This window comes from Canis lupus, chromosome 10 (assembly GCF_011100685.1).
Source record: "Canis lupus familiaris isolate Mischka breed German Shepherd chromosome 10, alternate assembly UU_Cfam_GSD_1.0, whole genome shotgun sequence".
Lineage (NCBI taxonomy): Eukaryota > Metazoa > Chordata > Mammalia > Carnivora > Canidae > Canis > Canis lupus.
This window is the reverse complement of record NC_049231.1, coordinates 49744581-49762508: the sequence shown is the minus strand read 5'-3', so window position 1 is coordinate 49762508 and position 17928 is coordinate 49744581. Positions and strand designations below refer to the sequence as shown.

At 48.1% G+C, this 17928-nt stretch overlaps 1 long non-coding RNA gene across 1 annotated transcript in view; it reads left to right on the top strand.

The window, feature by feature from the left end:
• The window catches only part of LOC111097737, a 66033-nt gene that overhangs the window by 3327 nt on the left and 44778 nt on the right, over positions 1 to 17928 (top strand). Inside the window, exon 2 of the long non-coding RNA XR_005365872.1 lies at positions 6501 to 6601. This is a non-coding gene — a long non-coding RNA (uncharacterized LOC111097737). The remainder of the gene's footprint in view (positions 1 to 6500; positions 6602 to 17928) is intronic.

Below are 17928 nucleotides of genomic sequence, written 5' to 3'. Positions count from 1 at the left end.
TGCTTCTGGGGGTTCTGCTTCTCTGTGTCCTTTCACTTCTCACCAGCATCCTCTACTTTTTCTCCCTACGTCGGAGCTTCAGTGTATTTGGGGTTTCTGCTTCCTCTCAATTTCAGCTTATTCGGAACTGCAGCTCTAATGGCCCATCTAATGTGTCTTCTGTCTTCTGTTTGTCCTAGCTATCTTAGTCACGCATGATTTCCTAGGAGACTTTTGCAAAGGCAAGAGTCAGAATGACTTGGTTTGTCTCTATTTAGGCAGAGCTCCTCATTCTAGCCACTGGGAAGCCTACGGTGCTCCCAGCGTGGTCGGCCAGGTTCAGTCCTGAGGTGGAGAGGTGGAAGGCTGGAGAAGGCTGGAATTTACAGCACAGTGCCCAGCAGCCTTGGCACAGCAGGAGCTGTTGGGGGGTTGCAGGGGGATAGGTTTCCTTTAGAAGGGGCACTGGGTGCAGCAGGCACCATGTTGAGTATTTATGGGCACATTCATAGAGCAACAAATCAATTTGAGGTTTGGCCAATAACCAGATGAGAGACTTATGTATTAGCACAGCACTCAAAAGCTTTCGTGTACGTCGTCTCATTTGATTCTCAGAATGCCCTGGTGAGGCAATTTAAAGCAGGTACAATTATTGCCTGACAAGCAAGGAACCTGAGTCACGCAGGGAGGTGAAGAGATTGGCATCTGAGTGCAAAGACATTATTGGCTGAGACAGGACTGGAATGCAGGTTTCCCATCTCCTTCCCCAGTGTTTCTATATTAGACCATAAGGACGGTCGTTGGGGCTCCAACTCGAAGAGGTGAGATTTTTTTTTTTTTTTTTTTTTTACCTTGTGGAAATAAAGAAGTCAGTATGTACAATAGATATTTACAATGACATTGTTTATGATAGGCAAAGACGGAAAAAGTTAAATTTCCACCAGAATGACTCTGGTTAAATAATTAGTGCTCTACCCATATCAAGAACACTGTGTACATTTAGGGGTGCCTGGGTGGCTCAGTTGGTTAAGCGTCTGCCTTCAGCCCAGGTCATGATGATCCCAGGTCACCTGGGATGGAGCATGATCTCAGGGTCCTGGGATGGAGCCCCTGCTCAGTGGGGAGCCTGCTTCTCCCTCTCCTTCTGCCCCTCCCCTGCAGTCCTGCTGTCTCTTTCTTTCTCTCAAATAAATAAAATATTAAGAAAAAAGAATACTATGCACATTTAAAAAAGAATAAGATTAAAGGAAAAAATGAATAAGGGAGAGGCATCTGTGCAAATATGGAATGCTCTCCAAGATATATTACTCAGCAGAAAAGCAAAAACAGGACTCCCATATGTATTAAAATATGAAAACATATTATGCTTGTGTATGCCTAAAATATGCCTGGAAAAACACATAGTAAATTGGTTCATGGTGGCTGGCTCTGAGGTGGGAGAGCTGAGGGATTGGGGGTTTGGGAGCCAAAGAGGGAGCCATTCTTAACTGGATAGCATTTTGTACTCTGACATTAAAAAGAAATCATGTGCATATATTACATTTTCAATTAAAAATTTAAAAAGGAATCTGGATGAGAGAGCTTTGTTCAGTGTAGGTGAAGGACGTTTAGGGTATATAACTTGTTCTAACTGAGGACAGGCAGGGTCGTATCCACTCTATGCACCATCCCCACATTCTCTGGCCTCCTCCCCAGTCTGTGATGGTCTTTACTTCAGTCGGGGATGGAAGCCTTACTGCGGAAACATCTTCTTCCCCTCGTGGCTGCCTCAGCCCCAGTGTTGTGCCTTTGGGTCGCTTCGGTTCACGTGTGCTGGAGCATTTAGAGGATTATAGTCATAATATCAAAAAGAGCTTACATTTCTTGGGCACTACCCATGTACTGGGCACTTAGAAATTATCACGGACTTTTACATCATTTTTCAGAGGTGCCGTGTGAGTTAGGTGGCATAATGATCTCTATCTTTCCAGAAGTGGTAACTGAGTTTCAGAGATGTCAAGTCACCTGCCCACAGTGACAGGAACAGGAGAAGCCCATGAAGCACCAAAGTCCCGGCATTAAATTACTTCTTGGGACCCCTGGGTGGCTCAGTGGTTTGGCTCCTGCCTTCGGCCCAGGTCGTGATCCTGGAGACCCGGGATCGAGTCCCACGTCGGGCTCCCTGCATGGAGCCTGCTTCTCCCTCTGCCTGTGTCTCTGCCTCTCTCTCTCTTTCTCTGTGTCTTTCATGAATGAATAAATAAAATCTTTAAAAAAATTACTTCTTGCTTGAGATATTTGGAATGGTTCCTGTTTTCCTGATGGAACCCTAGTTGATACAGGGGTTGTTCAAGAGGAGGAGTACCTTGAAATGCTCAGAGGGTTTTAGGGGGGAAGTCCACCTGAGGAAGGATCAAGGAGCTGCTTGAGGAGGGTCCCTCCATAGAGGACATGAAGATGTGTGTGAAGGCGGGGGTAGGAGTGTTTTATCAGTCAGGGCCTTATCAGGAGACAGAAACCACACAGTCATTCCAACAGGGAAGGCAGCCGATAAAGAATTATTAACCAGTGCCAGGAGAATGACTACTTAGGGATAATGACTTGTTTCCTCTAAAAAATACAGGAAGGAATAAAGTGGGTCGAGATGCCCCTCTGAGGCTGAGATTCCGATCTCACTGGAGTGGGTTTGGCTGGAGCCACTCAACAGTCTAAAAGTTTACTAAGGCCAAGGTCAAGCAGCGCAAGCCTGGGAAGCAGGAAGCTCTCCAATGGGTGCCAACAGAACTCACCAGGAAGCTGCCTAGGGTCTGGTGTGGAACTTAACAGAAAGTCACTGGAGAGAACCTCAGCTCGTTGTGAAGCTGCCCCTAAGGTGCTCCTGAGACTCCCAGAAGCTTAGTGTCACCAGATGGGCCTGAAGGAGTCCAAAAGAGGAAGGTGTACCTTCCTCCTGTGGTGTCTCTCTGGCGCCCTCTACAGACAAAACAGGAGAATGTTTACAAGCTCTGGCTTCAGCTCGGGGACCAGGGCAATGAAGGCTGGATTTGTAGCCAAGAGGCAGTAAATTGGTCCCTGGCACAGCGTGTGTATACTGGGAGTTCAATTCCCTTTCAACATACTTGTCTCAGGATCCTCGGGGGAATGTCCTGTCTTTTGAGAAGTTCACCCAAAACAATAATGCACTGCTTCCAGGCTCCTGACCCAGTGCTAGGTGCGGACGGGAACACCAAGGATCATCATAGGCAGCTCTTACCTTGGTGGAATACATAATCAGGATGGAGAGAGCAGGAATGCTTCCTGACGTTCCCTGATACCCCCGAGACTGCCTTCGGAGCTTCATTGCTGGCAGTTTCCTTAGCCCACAAAACTTTCTCTCCTTCCTCTCCAACTATTAACGTCCCCCTCCAACCTTTGGGGGATCCATCCCGTCTACTGCCACTTGTGAAACTGTGTGCTTTGTGTCTCTGCTGCTTGCTGTTAAGATGACCTGGTGCCTGTTGCATCTCTCCCCCTAGGTTAGAGGCTGGGTGGGGTAGGGCATACTGCTGCGCTCACGGGGTGGGGGTCAACAGGAGTTGGCTTAGCCCATGGCCCTGGCCAGGCTGGCCGGTGTAACAGGAGGCAGGCCAGAGGGCTGAGGAGCTGCGCCTTCACACACCCAGCAGAACCAGAGGCCTCCCTTCCTCCCCACTTTCCTCGTTTGATCCCCTCTACTTTGATGTGGGTAAATTAGCAGTCGATGCATTTCCATACAGCTGGGTGTAAAGTGAACTCTTGTACGTGTAACTCTATTTTAAATGCTTGGGAAGTAGGGTGATGGGCGTGGGAACTTTGCTATTTAAAGGAATTTTGTGCATAATTTCATCATACTGCTTTCCTCCTGTGTGTAATTAATGCAAATCCAATGGCCATTCATACCCTGGGCTTGTTCAAGCAAAGCCCGCCTGTGGTGACCCGGAGAAGCCGGAAAATAGGTGTCCTTATTCTCGAACCAGGTTGGAGCTCTTGATGGGAGGGATATTCCAATGAAGAGCCCACTTGAGGCTGAGATTCTGGGTTTGCATCAGAGCGGGAGGGCTCTGTGGAGACTCTACAGACTTGGTCGCAGTGGCTCTTAGTAACAGCTTCTGATTCGTTCATTTGGGGCCAGAGGAGGGGACCCGTGGAGTGCGGTGGAAGATCTGCTCTGGTGACAGGGATCCTGGGGCTCTGGCCCAAGCTGTACCACTAGCTAAGCCAAGACCCTGGCAAGTCATAGAAACCCTCCAAAAGTGCAGCCTCTGTGCGTAAGAACAGGGGCAGGTAAGCCTGCCCTGCTTCGCTGTCACGGTGGTTCCCGCGGGACGACAGGTGGGCTTGCGGGCGGAGGTGCACCTGCCATCAGAGCCGCCCCCAGCGGGCCTTCGGGGTGGCTGAGAGAGGCGATGGAAAGTCTCCCCTGACATCGATGTCGCCCTCAAAAAAGCCTCCTCCTCGAACGTTTCATCTGACACTCTCCTTCCATCTCATGAGAGTTGACATAGAATAAACTTATTCCAGGAAAGAGCTGGCCTCTCCACCTTTGTGCAGCGGCATCCCCCCTCCCGCGGCCAGCGGAACGGGGTAACCCAGGCCGTGAAGCACCTGTTGGCCAATGCCGCCCCCTTGTGGTCCTCATCGGTCCTCACGGGGAGGCTTTCCGCCCACGAGGTTTTCCAAGATTCCGAATCCCCATCCTTTGTGGGATCATCAAAAGGCCGCCCAGAAAAGCTGACCCCCAGGGCCCTTGGAAGGGGATCCAGATCCAGAGAGCGCCTGATGGCACCCCAGATCTTTAGCATTGGCTTTGTGGACATCTGCGCTCCAGGGAGATCAAGTGGGGAGCAATACATCGTGGACAGGAACCTGGGGGGCGTGGGGGCCTCTGGGCGCGGTGATGGGGCGCCGCACAGCAGGCAGGGCCTGGGCGTCCCTTTAGGACGGCCTGTGTGTGTCAGGCCTGCACTGGGCCCGCGGGCTTTGCGTTTCATTTCCCTCTGGAGGGATTGTCCTTATCCCTGTTTGTGCGGGAAGAAACGGTGGCTCGCAGAAGTTAAATGATCTGCCCATGTCACAGCTGTGAAGTGGCGAACTGAGATCCCATCTGGTGTCCTCCTTCCTCTTGGCCACAGCACTCAGTGTACCACCCCTGCGGGCTGAGCTGGGGGCCCTACAGCCCCCACAAGTTCTTTTCTTTTCTTTTCTTTTTTTTCTTTTCTTTCTTTCTTTCTTTCTTTTTTTTTTTTTTTTTAAAGATTTTATTTATTTATGAGAGAGAGAGGCAGAGGGAGATGCAGGCTCCATGCAGGGTGCCTGATGTGGGACTTGATCCCGGGACTCCAGGATCAGGTCCCAGGCAGAAGGCAGGTGTTAAACCTCTGAGCCACCTGGGAATCCCCCACAAATTCTTTTCAAGCAGACCCCATAACCCTCCTTCTCTGCCCTTCTCTAGCCGCCCCTCCAGGTTCCCAGCGAAGGGTTTGCTTGATGGGGAGGGAAGGCGGTGGTGGGACTCTTGGCAAGACTTGCCTGAGCCTTCTCTTGCCCTCTGCTTTGGCTGCTTACCCCCACCTGTCACCTCCTCATCTCCTCTGTTCCCGTGGGACCATGTCCCCCTGTCTGCCCCAAGCAGATTTTCACCTTTGAGATCTTGTGGCACGTGGGACGTCTCCCTTGTGACACTCATTACATTGCCATGTTACTGTGGGCTCTCACATGTTTCTGGACTTCTGAACCTCAGGCCTTTTTCTCTTTTTCTTTCTTTCTTTCTTTCTTTCTTTCTTTCTTTCTTTCTTTCTTTCTTTCTTTCTTTCTTTCTTTCTTTCTTTCTTTCTTTCTTTTCTTTCTTTCAGACAGAGACTGACTCATCTCTGCCCCAGCACCTAACACGACCTGGCACGTAGTAGGTGCTCAGCTGTGTGCTTGTTGAGTGGTGAGTAAGGCAGGACACACTGGAAACGGTGAAAACACAACAGCTACGAAGTATACCGTTCAGTGCACCTCTGCTGTAGCACATGAAATCAATGACTGGCAGTTAAAAGTGATTCTTTTTTTTCATGGCCCTCCCCTGGGTGAGGTTCAAGTTTGCTCCAGAAGCCTCCGTTGGAGGCGAGGCCTCTCCCTGGCACCAGTACCACTTTCATCCAGCAGATGGTGGGCGAGGCCAGCAGAAAAGCCTTGCAGCCTGCCCAGAAAAGCCAGGCCTGCACAGGTGACCCCTTTTTGTAAAAGATGCAGGAAACTGAAACCTATTTGCTAACCCCATAGAGATGCACGAATGATAAGAACTGGCCTTCAAGATGAGTTCTTTGGGTGATCCCTGTGAAAAGGAGCTTTTGGGAAAATGTCTTTAAAGAGAAAATAATGGCAGCAGGTCAGGAGGGGGCTGCTCCTAGTAAATCCTGTTTGAGCAGAGTTTCTTGAAACGCCATAGAAAATGAACTTAATATAAAGCAGACACAGTCCTCAAACTCTGAATGACTCAGGACAACGCCCTGCCCCCCTTTTTTTGTTGCCTCTTGAAGCTCATTTCTTTGGAAGTTCTTCCCAGCTCTGTGGCCACCTCTTGTTGACTGGAAGCTTGTCTCCCATCACATCTCCACATGGGTCTGCACGCTCAGAAGAGGTAAGTAAAGATTTTCTGACTTGAGCTGACTGGAGGAGAGCGGTGACAGCCTCACAAAACGGCCTGGGGACTTGCTAGCACGATGGGAATTTGCCAAAGAGCTTTCTCTGCAGAGTTAATCAGGCCTAGCAATAGCTTCTCCTCAGAGTCCGTCGTAATTACTAAGGTAAGGCCAGGCCTCCCCTGCTCCCTGCTCCAGGGGACATGGGTGTGACCGTGGGAAGAGGGAAACAGCTCCCTAATCTCGTGCTAAAACAGATTTTAAGGCTGCAGCCACCCCCACCCGCATTTTCCTCTGACCTAAATCTTCCCCTGAAGCTGAGCTGGGCTCTGGGCCAGGGTGTCAGCTGTGGACAAAGGCGCCCTGTCTTGTAGGCCTGGCCACTGTTTCCTACACAGTCTGACCAGTGGTGCGGAACTCCCCCGAGTCAATGTGACAACAAGGAAACGGGCAAAGACGGCAGTTGCCTCAGTCAGCCCTACCTCCAGGGAAACCAGAAATACTGCCCCCTCGTGTTCCTACCACAGGGCAAGGGGGCTGTTCTAGGAAGCGGCCCACTCCTCGGTGCTAGGTGTGGCTGCTCACATGGAGGGCACTGTGCTGGATGCTTCCTGAAGCCGAGCGTGCCCTATTTTTTCTGGCTGACTGGGGAGCCAACCGTTATTCACTGCTTCTCCTCAGGGTCTTTGGAGCATGAATGTCACCCCCCACCCCCCCAGCCCTCTCTGCTCCTCTGCCTCTGGCATTGTAGGGGAAGCTGGGGAGGCCTGCGCTGGAGACCAGGACTAGTTCTGCTGGAACGACCCATGGCCATGCAGACCTGAGGCGACAGATCTCTTTACCTCCTTAGGCACAGCTTCTGCTTTTCAACAGGGGCATGACAACACGTGCTCTGGCTAACTTGCCAGTTGGCTGGATGCCACGTTTGTATAGATGGTGTCGATGACAAGTGGGGTTATGCGTTCAAGATGGACAGGGCTCTCTATGGGCTTGGAAGGAGGACCAAGGTGGAAGGAGGAGGGAGGGGTGAGAAGGATGAGAGGGAATTAGACCCACGTCCATTATGGGGAAGGGTAGGCCAAGTGGGGAAATGGTGAGAATAATAGCACAGCGGTGGGGATCCATGGAACATCTCCTAGGAACAGTAAGTACCTCATTCTGGCTTAATCAAAACGCACGTGTGCATATGTGTACACTCATGCAAGTGTGCCTACAATAGGGAGGCAAGTCTGGAAACACGTTATGAGATCTAATTATGGAAGGCCTTGAAGTCCCAGCTCATTCCTTAGGAGAATATTGCAAGTTTATGAGCAGGGATCACACTTAAGGTAGTGTGAGGGGAAGATTAATGTGGTCATTTGTGTATGAGAGAGGATTGGAGAGACCCAGGGTAGCCATTTAGGAGACTTGTAAGTTCTGGGACAGAGAGGAGGGTGTGTGAGAGCAACATAGCACCCAAGGGACAGCTATAAAAGCCATTATGCACAAAGATCAATGGGACATGCCTGAATTTAGGCCTGAGAGAAGAGGATGGTGGTACCATGGCAGAAACTGGCAGGGTCCAGGAGGAAAGCCCTGTCTTGTGTAGGGAGAAAGTTCAGCTTTAAAGTCTTCCACCTGAGGTGCCTGGGTCCGTTTGGCCAAATATAAGCAGTAACCGGTGAGGAGGAAAGCTGAAGCTTCCGACCGATGGGACTCCTCAACAAGCTCTCTCCAGTCCTCTGGGCTCCTCGTCCTTTCAGAATGTGCTCTTCACCCAGACCGTGTGCCGGGACTGGGCCTCTAGCTACCAGTCTGTTTGAGGAACTGGGCCTGCTGGCCTGGCTTTCTGCTGAGGTGTGGCCTTGGCCTAGGTGGAAAGATCCCTGGCTATGACTGGGCTTTGCCTCACTAGGGGCTGGTGTTCCTCTCCCTGCAAAGCCAGGCCTCAGCTGTTTCTGCTGGGTTGGTAGTAGCCACATTTGGCAGGCCTGCATGGGAACTAGAGGCCAGGACTTCTGCCGAAGGAGGAGGAGAGACCCAACAAGGATAGTCGATCATTTTGTGGGAAAAGCAAAAGGCAGCACGGGGATTTGGTTTCTCCAGTGCAGGCCCTTTCAGACAGCTGCTCGTATGATTGATGGAGACATTTATTTGCAGCAGTTTTCTTGGAATCACTAATCTCTTGTAAATGCTCAGCGCCCTGTGGGAGAACACTGCTAGCATTGTGAGGTATGCATTTCAATTCTGAGAGAGTCGCAGATACAGGCAGGACACTGATGAAATGTAGAAGCAGCGGAGAGGATAGGTGTGAGCGCCCACAAGGAGGAGTCTGGTAGGGGAGCCTGGGCCTGGCTCTGCGGCTGACTAGTCCCTCCCGCCCTCCAGACCTCAGTCTTCTCATCTATAAAGCGACAGTACAGGGCTGGAAGACCTCCGAGCCCCTCTTTTGTACATTGACATTTTGTCACTTATTTTGTGTCGCGGTCTTGCCTGGATCCAGGCTCTGTGGGTGATGCTGGAGAAAAATGAAGAGACTTGGCAATCTGGAAGAGACCGCATCAAATTGGCCATCTCTGGTCTCTCGACAGCTTTCGAATGAGTCTCGATCTGCTGAACAGATCTCTGGTCTTGTGAGCCAGTATCAAGCCTCACGTTGCCCACAGTTGAGCTCCTACCACAAGCTGGTCATAAGAAACAATTTTTGTGAGAGATGGTTAAATACTAATTTTCAAACATTTAAAAACAATTAAATCCTTTTTTTTTTTTAAAGGGAATTTTGTGGGAACTTGAGATATGAAGATAAAACCCTGGCTGTTCTGGTAGAAGGAACTTTAAGTCCCCAGTCCCCTCTGCAAACCCACAGGCCAACCCAGGGGCCAGAGAATCTAATATCGGCTACAGGGCCAAGTGAGGTCCTAATCTATGTCCATGTTCTGTCTTTGAATTTTAGCAAAAGCCGCTTTAAGAGCCAGGCGTGAATGCTCCCTGTAACCTGCTCTACAGCCTTCACTGGGGACCCTAACCTTAACATCACACAGCATCCACTAAGGAATGCCTCCACGTGACAAATGTCCTTTAGAAATTCATAGTAGGAAAAGCTTTATCTTTTCCCCAGGAACTAAAATGTCCTTTGGTTCTTTGTTCTAAAACAAACAACCAACAAGCAAACATCACGTTGTCTCCCCCGAGAGGAACTTTGCCATAATAAGATGTGTATCATTTCATGCATTTCCCTCTCTGTGCTGTGTGGTGGATTGGCGCTTGGCATCCATTTCAAACTCCTTCCGTGCGCCTTCCCGTACCTGACAGGCTTGAAAGCTAAAAATGGCATTTCCCGATTCCCCTGCTCTTAGGATTCTGGATTTAGAGGCATTTCTGTTGCTAGATGGACTAATGACATATCTGGAGGTGATACAGAAGGGGAGGCCGTCTTCACGCTGCGCCAGCTCTTCTTGGTGGCCAGCATGGGTTGGGGGCATGGATGTTTTTGCTGTCATTACTTGATGTCCAGCTGGGAGCTCCATGGATATCTTGGCACATTGGTGGGTGGCAGTGTCTCCCCCATCCTGGGGTTGGAGATTCGGTGGGATGTTCTTGATTTCAACGATTCTGTGCGATGGGCTTTGATTCTCTGTCATCCTGATTATGGCAGAGGAGGCAGCTCCTTTGGCAGGCAAATCACGTGGCAGGATTCTGATCATTCTTTTTGACAGCCCAGCTTAGAGCCCTCTCCTCCTGCTCTTTCCATGATCCATTCTGTAAGCACAAATTCCTTGTGTTACACTGCTTTTGTTTAACAAACTAATGAGCAAGAGTGGATTCTGTTTCCTATTTGATCTCTGACTGAAACTCGTCAGTTACCAGGAAATGCTGGGATCCACGTTGTCTTGCTCCTCAGTGAAGCTTGGAGGGTCTCTGAGCCTCAGTGTCCACATCTATAGCTCTGCGATAGTAGTAATCTCATCGTATTATAATTGTATCCTTGCATCCCTCCCTACGGGATCCTGTCTCCTTTCATGACGAACAACTGTTTGAGGTTTTACAGCTTATCAAGCCTTTCCCCTGTTATCACTTGACCCTCACAACCACCCTGGGAGGTCAATAGGGAATGTTGTTAGAATTACAAGACTACAAGGTAATTGCCGTGGCAAAAGCACGTACAGAATGTGGCCAGAGTATGGGTGGAATGCTTCAGGTTGCTTGGGGCAATCAGACAAGGCTTTAGGAGGACATGGTACCTGAGTGAACTTTGAAGAATGAGATGTCTAAAGACAGATAGGCAGGGGTAGGATTTTACAGCAGAGGGAGAAGCATGTGCAAAGGCTGGGGGGCACATTCAGGGGAGTCTGTGAATGTGAGTTCAGGACTGCTGGAGTGGAAAATGGGAGGGACAGGAGATGAGGCAGGTGTGGAGGGCCTGTAGGTATGGCCTGGCATTCCTGACTGGAAAGGGTTTAGATTTATCCTGCAGATGGCTGAGAAGCAGGGGAACAACCCCACTGAGTGACCGTGCTCGCACGACATCGAAGATGGGCTGGAAGGCTGAGACCATTGGGGGTGGGAACAGGGGGTTGGTGAATGATCTGATGTGAAGTATAAGAGAGGGAGGGAATGATATGGGTTCCTCCAAGCTTCTGGCTTGGGCAGACAATGAGAGAGGGAACTCTGGAAGAGGACTGATTTAGACATATTGAATTTGAGATTACTTGGTAACCAGCTAGTTACATAGGTCTGAAACTTGGGGGAGAGAGGTCTGTCTGAATGTACATATTTTAGATGAGTTGGTGTTCAAGTGGTAGTCAAAACCTTGAGTGGATGACTGTTTAAAGAGAATGAGAAGGCTAGGGAGGAGCAAAGATCGAAGATAGAGCTAGGAGGATCATTGATACTTCATGGAAGAGGAACCTGTAAATAGGCAGGGATGAGTGGCCAGAGATGAAGAGGAGAAACTGAAAGAGTGGTTCAAAGAAGATGCAGTGGTTACTAGTGTCACAGTGGCAGAGAGATCCAAAGAGGTGAGGACTGGAAAGTTCTCTTTGAGTCTGGTGAAGTTCTCTGGTGATCTTGGTAATTCATTTTTAACCAATACTTAGTGAATGCTTACTATATGGCAGGTACTGTTCTTAGTTGGGGTTTATCAGTAAATAATCTCATTCTAGTGAGAGGAGATGGCTAATAAAGAATGAACATTACAAATAGGTATTTTTATAGCATGCCAGAAGGTGGTAAGTGCTATAAAGGAAAAAAGTTGAACATACAAGGGACAAATCAGGAATGCTGGGCAGAGATTGCAATTTTAACTATGGTGGTCAGAAAGTTCCATTGAAGCAAAGACTTGAAAGTGGAGAGAAGTTGACCATACAACCATCTGGGGCAAAAGTACTTCAGATGAAAGGCATAGCCAGTGAAAAGGCCTTAAAGTGTGATGTGTCTGGCATGTTCCAGGAATAGCAAGCAAGCCAGCATGGCTAAAGGTGAGTGAGTGAGGGATAATAATAGGAGATCCAATCAAGAAGGTAAGATAGAGGGTGGAGGCTTGGTAGACCAGGGGAAGGACTTTGACTTTGGGGAGCTACTGGAGATTTTTAAGCCAAGGAATGACATGATCTAACTTTAAGAAAGCTTATTCTGGCTTCTTCATTGATAAAAATTTATAGTGAGGCTAGGGTAACGGCAGAGAGACCTGTTGCATTGATCCAGGCAAGAGGTGATAGTTTCTTGAGTCAGGATGGTGGCACTGGCAGCAGTCAGAAGCATCAAATTCTGGATATATTTTGAAGATTGAGCCAACAGAATTCCTGATGGATTGGGCTTTGGGATATGAAAAAAAGAAAAGGATTACTTCAAATTTCTTGTCATTTTTCCAGTTGTTCATGCTGTTTCCATCCACTGAAATGGTGAGAATTGTGGGTGAAGAAAGTTTGGGTTCATAGGTCAGAAGTTTAGTTTGGGACACATTGCATTTGCATTGTCCATTAGACATCCAAATACCAATGTTGAGTAGGCATTCTCAGTGGCATGGGCGAGATGGAAGCCAGAGTGTCCCCGTTGGGGAGTGGATTGGAGGTGAGAAAGTGGAGACTGAAGTGTAGATGATATGCCCTAGAAGCCTGGCTGTGGGAGAGAAGTGTACTGTTCGTGAAAGTGAATGGGGAGAGGGAGGGTTGAGTTGAAGAACCTTAAAAGAAGAGATGTTTAAGTGTGAAGAATCCAGGGAGAACCCGTAGGTTGTCAATTCTAGAAGAAAAATTGTTCCTGTCGGCACCAAGTCCTTAAAGAAGTCAGTGACAACAGATCCATCTGAACATCTGAAATGCCTTTTCTTCTGAGGAGGGGTAATGTTGAGCACAGATGTAGATAAGCTTCTAGGTAGTGGCAATGGAGGGGCAGGATGTTGAGAGACTTTATTTCTGCAAAGTAAGAATTAGGCTCAATCAAGAGAGAAGGGAGCTGAGCTGGGAACTTGGCGAAAAAACATGAAAGTCAGAAAAGACCCTGAGGGGGAATGGGAGAAGTTGTAGAGGCATTGCTGAGAGGGCTGAGGGTATAGCCAATGCTATATCCTGGTGGGGCGCCAGTCTTCCTTGTGGTGAGATTTTCTCCAGCAGTCCTAAAAGTAACAGGCATAGAAGGTGGATGATCTTGGTTTAGGATTTTACAGAGTACAAGTGCTGGAAAGATGAGCAGATGACTGAGCTGAGGTGGCTGTCAAGAAAAAAATTGAAGTGAAACCCTGTAGTGTCTTGGCTGGATGAAGGAGGACGTGAAGTTGGGAGATGCTGATAGATATGGACAATCAGGTAGTCAGGAGCTCAGAGCTCAAGGTGAGGTCAGACAGTAGGTGTGGTGGGAGGACCTGAGTGAGAGCTAGAGGAATCAGATTGTGACCTGGGAGTGGAGCATTGAGGTTAGGACTTCAGAAATGAAATTGCGTTGTAACCTAGAAAGTGGATCCTCCGGGGGGATGGACAGTCCAACATATATAGAAGGTGAAGGTCACTGGTGCAGAGAATGTTAAGGACTGGGATGTTAGATATCATTTGCACAGATTCAAAATTCTCCTGAGATGATGCTAGGAATTGGAGTGAAAAGGAAGTCAGTGGGTCCAGGTGATAAACTTCTCAATGTAAGTTGGGGAGAATTCAGGTGGTCCCCAAAGAATCATGATAATGGGGAGTTGGGGACAACGCAATGCTTGGCTTAGTACCAAGGAAGGGGGGTACTCAAAAGCTGAAGAGGAATGGCCTGGTAAGTTTGTTTCTCTTTTTGAAGTTCCTCTGCACAGTTTTTACACTCCTGTGATAGACTGTGTTTCAAGTGGCCTCCTGCTATTACTGACCTCTTTCAGTATCTTTGTTTTACAATACTGTTCAGTCCTTGGGGACAGATATAATGTCCTCTCACATTGAAGGCACTTGATAGATGTTGGTTTAAAAATGGAGAGTTGACCAGATTGGGGCTTGTGCTGGGAACATTACCTGAAACAAATGGGTGAGAGCTATATTTTTCCTCCACCAATTTGTGTTTTCTTTCTTTCTTTCTTTCTTTTTTTAAATTTATTTATTTGATTTTTTTAAAAAAATTATTTATTTGAGAGAGAGAGAGAGAGAGAGAGAGAACGCACCTGAGTGTGTGAATGGGAGGGAGTGGCAGAAGGAAAGGATCTCAAGCAGACTCCCTGCCCAGCATGGAATCCCAAGCCACGCTCAACACGGGGTTCAATCCCAGGACCCTGAGATCATGACTTGAGCCAAAACTGAGGGTCGGATGCTCAACTGGCTGAGCCACCTAACAGCCCCCAATTTATGTTTTCAATGAGAATACTCCATCCCTCAAATTCAAGGCCTGAGGATGGCTGGCCTCACCTGGAAAATACCAGAAATGTTAGATTCCCATGTGTGTCACCTCCTGGGACCTCGGGGTCTGGAAGCGTCCCTGAAATCCGAGTGTGCTCAGGCTTCTGGTGACCTGACACCTGATAGGGAAACATAAGGAAATAGAAAAGAAGCCAAACCGAGAAGTGGCTGCTGGAAACCAGAGACTCAAACAGAAGATGAGTTGTACAATGAACAGCAAACTGTATACAAAGGCAAATATTTAATTTGAGGTGAAGCTTTATTTTCCTTATATCAGAATAATGCAGACCTTGGATCAAAGCCTCTGGGACTAATGACAAAAAAATTAAATTAAGTGTAATTATATGCCACTCAAAAACTCCTGGGCAGCCATTCAAATATGCAAGAGTCCTTTGTGAAAGGTGGCGTTAGTTCTTCCTGATTGAGAAGGGCACACTGAAGAGAGGAGGTTGGTTGAGTAGAGGTAATTACGTTTGGTAAACTCAATTATCACTTCTCAGCAGCTGTAATGGGTTCTGCTCAAACAATGGAAAGATGATTATGTATCTTAGTCCTTTGATGGTCCAAGTGAATAAAAGAAGAGATAACAGAGTTTCTAGAACCTGGCAACTTCAAGGCAAGACCAGATCCTAAATTGTGAAAGATACTTGGGGACTCACTGTACACGTTGGGCGACCCAAATAGCCTGCTGGCCGATAGCAGGTGTTTGATGCCAGGAACACAGGGGTGTTGGTAGCCCCCGAAGGCAGGTACCATGTCCAACACTCTTTGGTATTCTCCTGCGCGTGGCGCAGGCGTTGGTCACAGTTGGTTTGGGGACGCTCGGTTCTGCTCCCCTGAATAAGGAGGATTTGCTGTTTTGTTTGTTTCGATAGAGTTGGCCACCTAATTTTCCCTTTGTGGCAGTTATAAAAGGCAAGTTTAGTTCCCAGGTTGATTCTACTTTAGCCCTTAGAGATTTGGATCGGTAAACATTTAACAAAACAAAAGCTAGCTGTAGCCATAAACTAGTTAGGAGTTGAACTGGATTAACAATATTCTTTTCATGTCACTGTGAGTACCCCCAAAATGTTCCACCTTCCCAGTATTTTCACCCCATCTTCGTTTTAACCCCCTGACCCACGTGTCCAGTGGTTACATTACGGACAGCTTCCGCAGGCACCTCGGATTCAGTCTTCCCTTCCTTCCACCTTTCTCTTCTCCTCCCTGTCCTCTGCTCTCCTCCCCCGGCGCCCCCACTTGAGTCCTCACGGTGACCCAGCGTCCCCTTTCTCTCTCAGCCTGTCCAAGGGTGACTTTCCAAGTTGTCCTCTGGCAGCTTCCCTCTGAAGTGTGTCCTCTTTTCTTCAACTCCCTTGACATGGTCCTAACTGTTGCCCTTGGCACCTGTTACATCCATGGTGGCAGCGATTCCCCAGCTGGCCTCCCTGTCTTCTAAGGACCTATCCTCTCTGATGTTGCTGGAATACTCTTTGAAACACCAAGACAAACCAAACACAAAGGGATCACTCTGCCCAGAGCCAGTGGGTGGAGGACACAGACTCTGGATTCAGAGACCCAGCTCTCCCATGTCCTGGCTGTGACACTTACTCTTAAAACCAAGACTATGAATGATCCCTATTTCCAGGGCGTTATTGTGACAATTCAGTGAGCAAACCTTTCTTGGCTAAGAAAATGAAGCTTGAGGCTTATTGCCATTTCATGCAGCTTCTCACATGCATGTCACTCTCACAGTGAACAGGCTGTGGCAACTTCAAATAAAAATCAAATTAACCAGATCAGCCCTAGTTTATACATGAGTATGTCTTGAGGGAAGAAAACTGGTTTTCAAAAGATTGTATTAGGGAAAACACACACACACACACACACACACACACACACACAATGTTAAAATGCTTGTTTAAGTCATTACTTGCTATGTGAACAAGTTCAAGATAGTAATGAAAATTTAAAATACAGGCCTATGAAGGGAGAGGGTAAAAGGAGAAACTGCCCTTCAAATAAGGCTCCCCCAAGATTATTTCAACTGTTGTCCTGAGTTGTTTTTGCACTGTTCTATATGCATATGCATATTTGCCAGGGGTTATGACCTAACAGAATGTATAGTTTTTCCCACTTTCCTGTGGGATCTTTACATGGAGCTTCATGGATTTTAAATGATTCTTTCTCAGGGCTGTATAATAATGCGATGCATGGGCAGTTCATAGTTTAGCAAAATAGTTGTCTCTCATTGGAAAGTTAGATTGTCTCCGTTTCTGTTTGACCCAGCAACACTGTGATAATAATTTATTGAATTGGAATGTCTTGGTTGCAAATTAGGGGACAAGTTATGGAAGGAAAGCTATGCTAAGGACCCCAAAGGGGTCTGCTCAAACAAAAACTTCAAACCAGCCCAAGAATGGGCCAGGGTCAGTCCGCCTCCTTGGATGATGCTTGAGGTTTTATGTTCTCCTGGATGTGGGTTTGTTCTGAATACCTGCCACTGCCCTGTGTGAGGTCCACTGAGATGCTGCACAAAAGTGACTGTATTTTATTCATCTCTGTACAGCAGGGGAAGGGTGGGTCTCTCTCTCTCTCTTTCTCTGACAGTCTGATCCAAAAGATCCAAATTTACAACACTTTTCATGTTGCATAGGGATAATTGGCATTGCCAAGCCTGTGATTAATGATCTCGACTGGGTCTAAAATGTTTTATTCCTGATTGTGTTGGTGGGACTTTGGATTGAGGAAGGAAATGGAAAACTATTTTTTAAAAGATTTTATTTATTTATTCATGAAAGAGAGAGAGAGAGAGAGAGAGAGAGAGGCAGAGACACAGGCAAAGGGAGAAGCAGGCTCCATGCAGGGAGCCCAGTGCAGAACTCCATCCCAGGACCCCAGAATCATGCCCTGAGCCAAAGGCAGATGCTCAACTGCAGAGCCACCCAGGTGTCCCAGGAAATGGAAAAGTAACCCCAAGCCCTCTCCCCTTAAAGATTTGAAGGAGAAGTGGGAGGTACACCCCTACAGCACAGAGTTCTGTTAGGAAGAATTCAGACAAGTTTACAAAAACAGCTAGGAAATAAGGTGAACAGCATTTTCTAAACTTTGGAGTCCATTCTGGTAGACTCTTAGGATCTCAGCCTTGGGAAGGGTGCTTGCCCCTTTGCCCTGCTGAGCGTATGCTCTCTGAGGTCTCTTGACAGATGGGCATGGAGCCTCTGAGACTAGAGCATTTGCTGGGGCCGGGAGGTCACCATCCCCATGAGATCCCCTTGGATGCTCTGATTGCAGGTACATTCTTCCTGTGGCGAAGACTCCTGCCTTCCTTGGAGCTTCCTCTGGTGATGCTTGGGTTGTGCCCTGTGGAACAACATCAAAGCTATCCCCCCTGCCCACCTTCCAGCTGCTTGTGGCCAGCATTGTGCTACTCTGGAGTGTGCTCCTGTCCACTCTAAGTGACCTGGGTCCTACTTGCTCCTCAGCAGACAAGGCTCCTAGACCCTTGC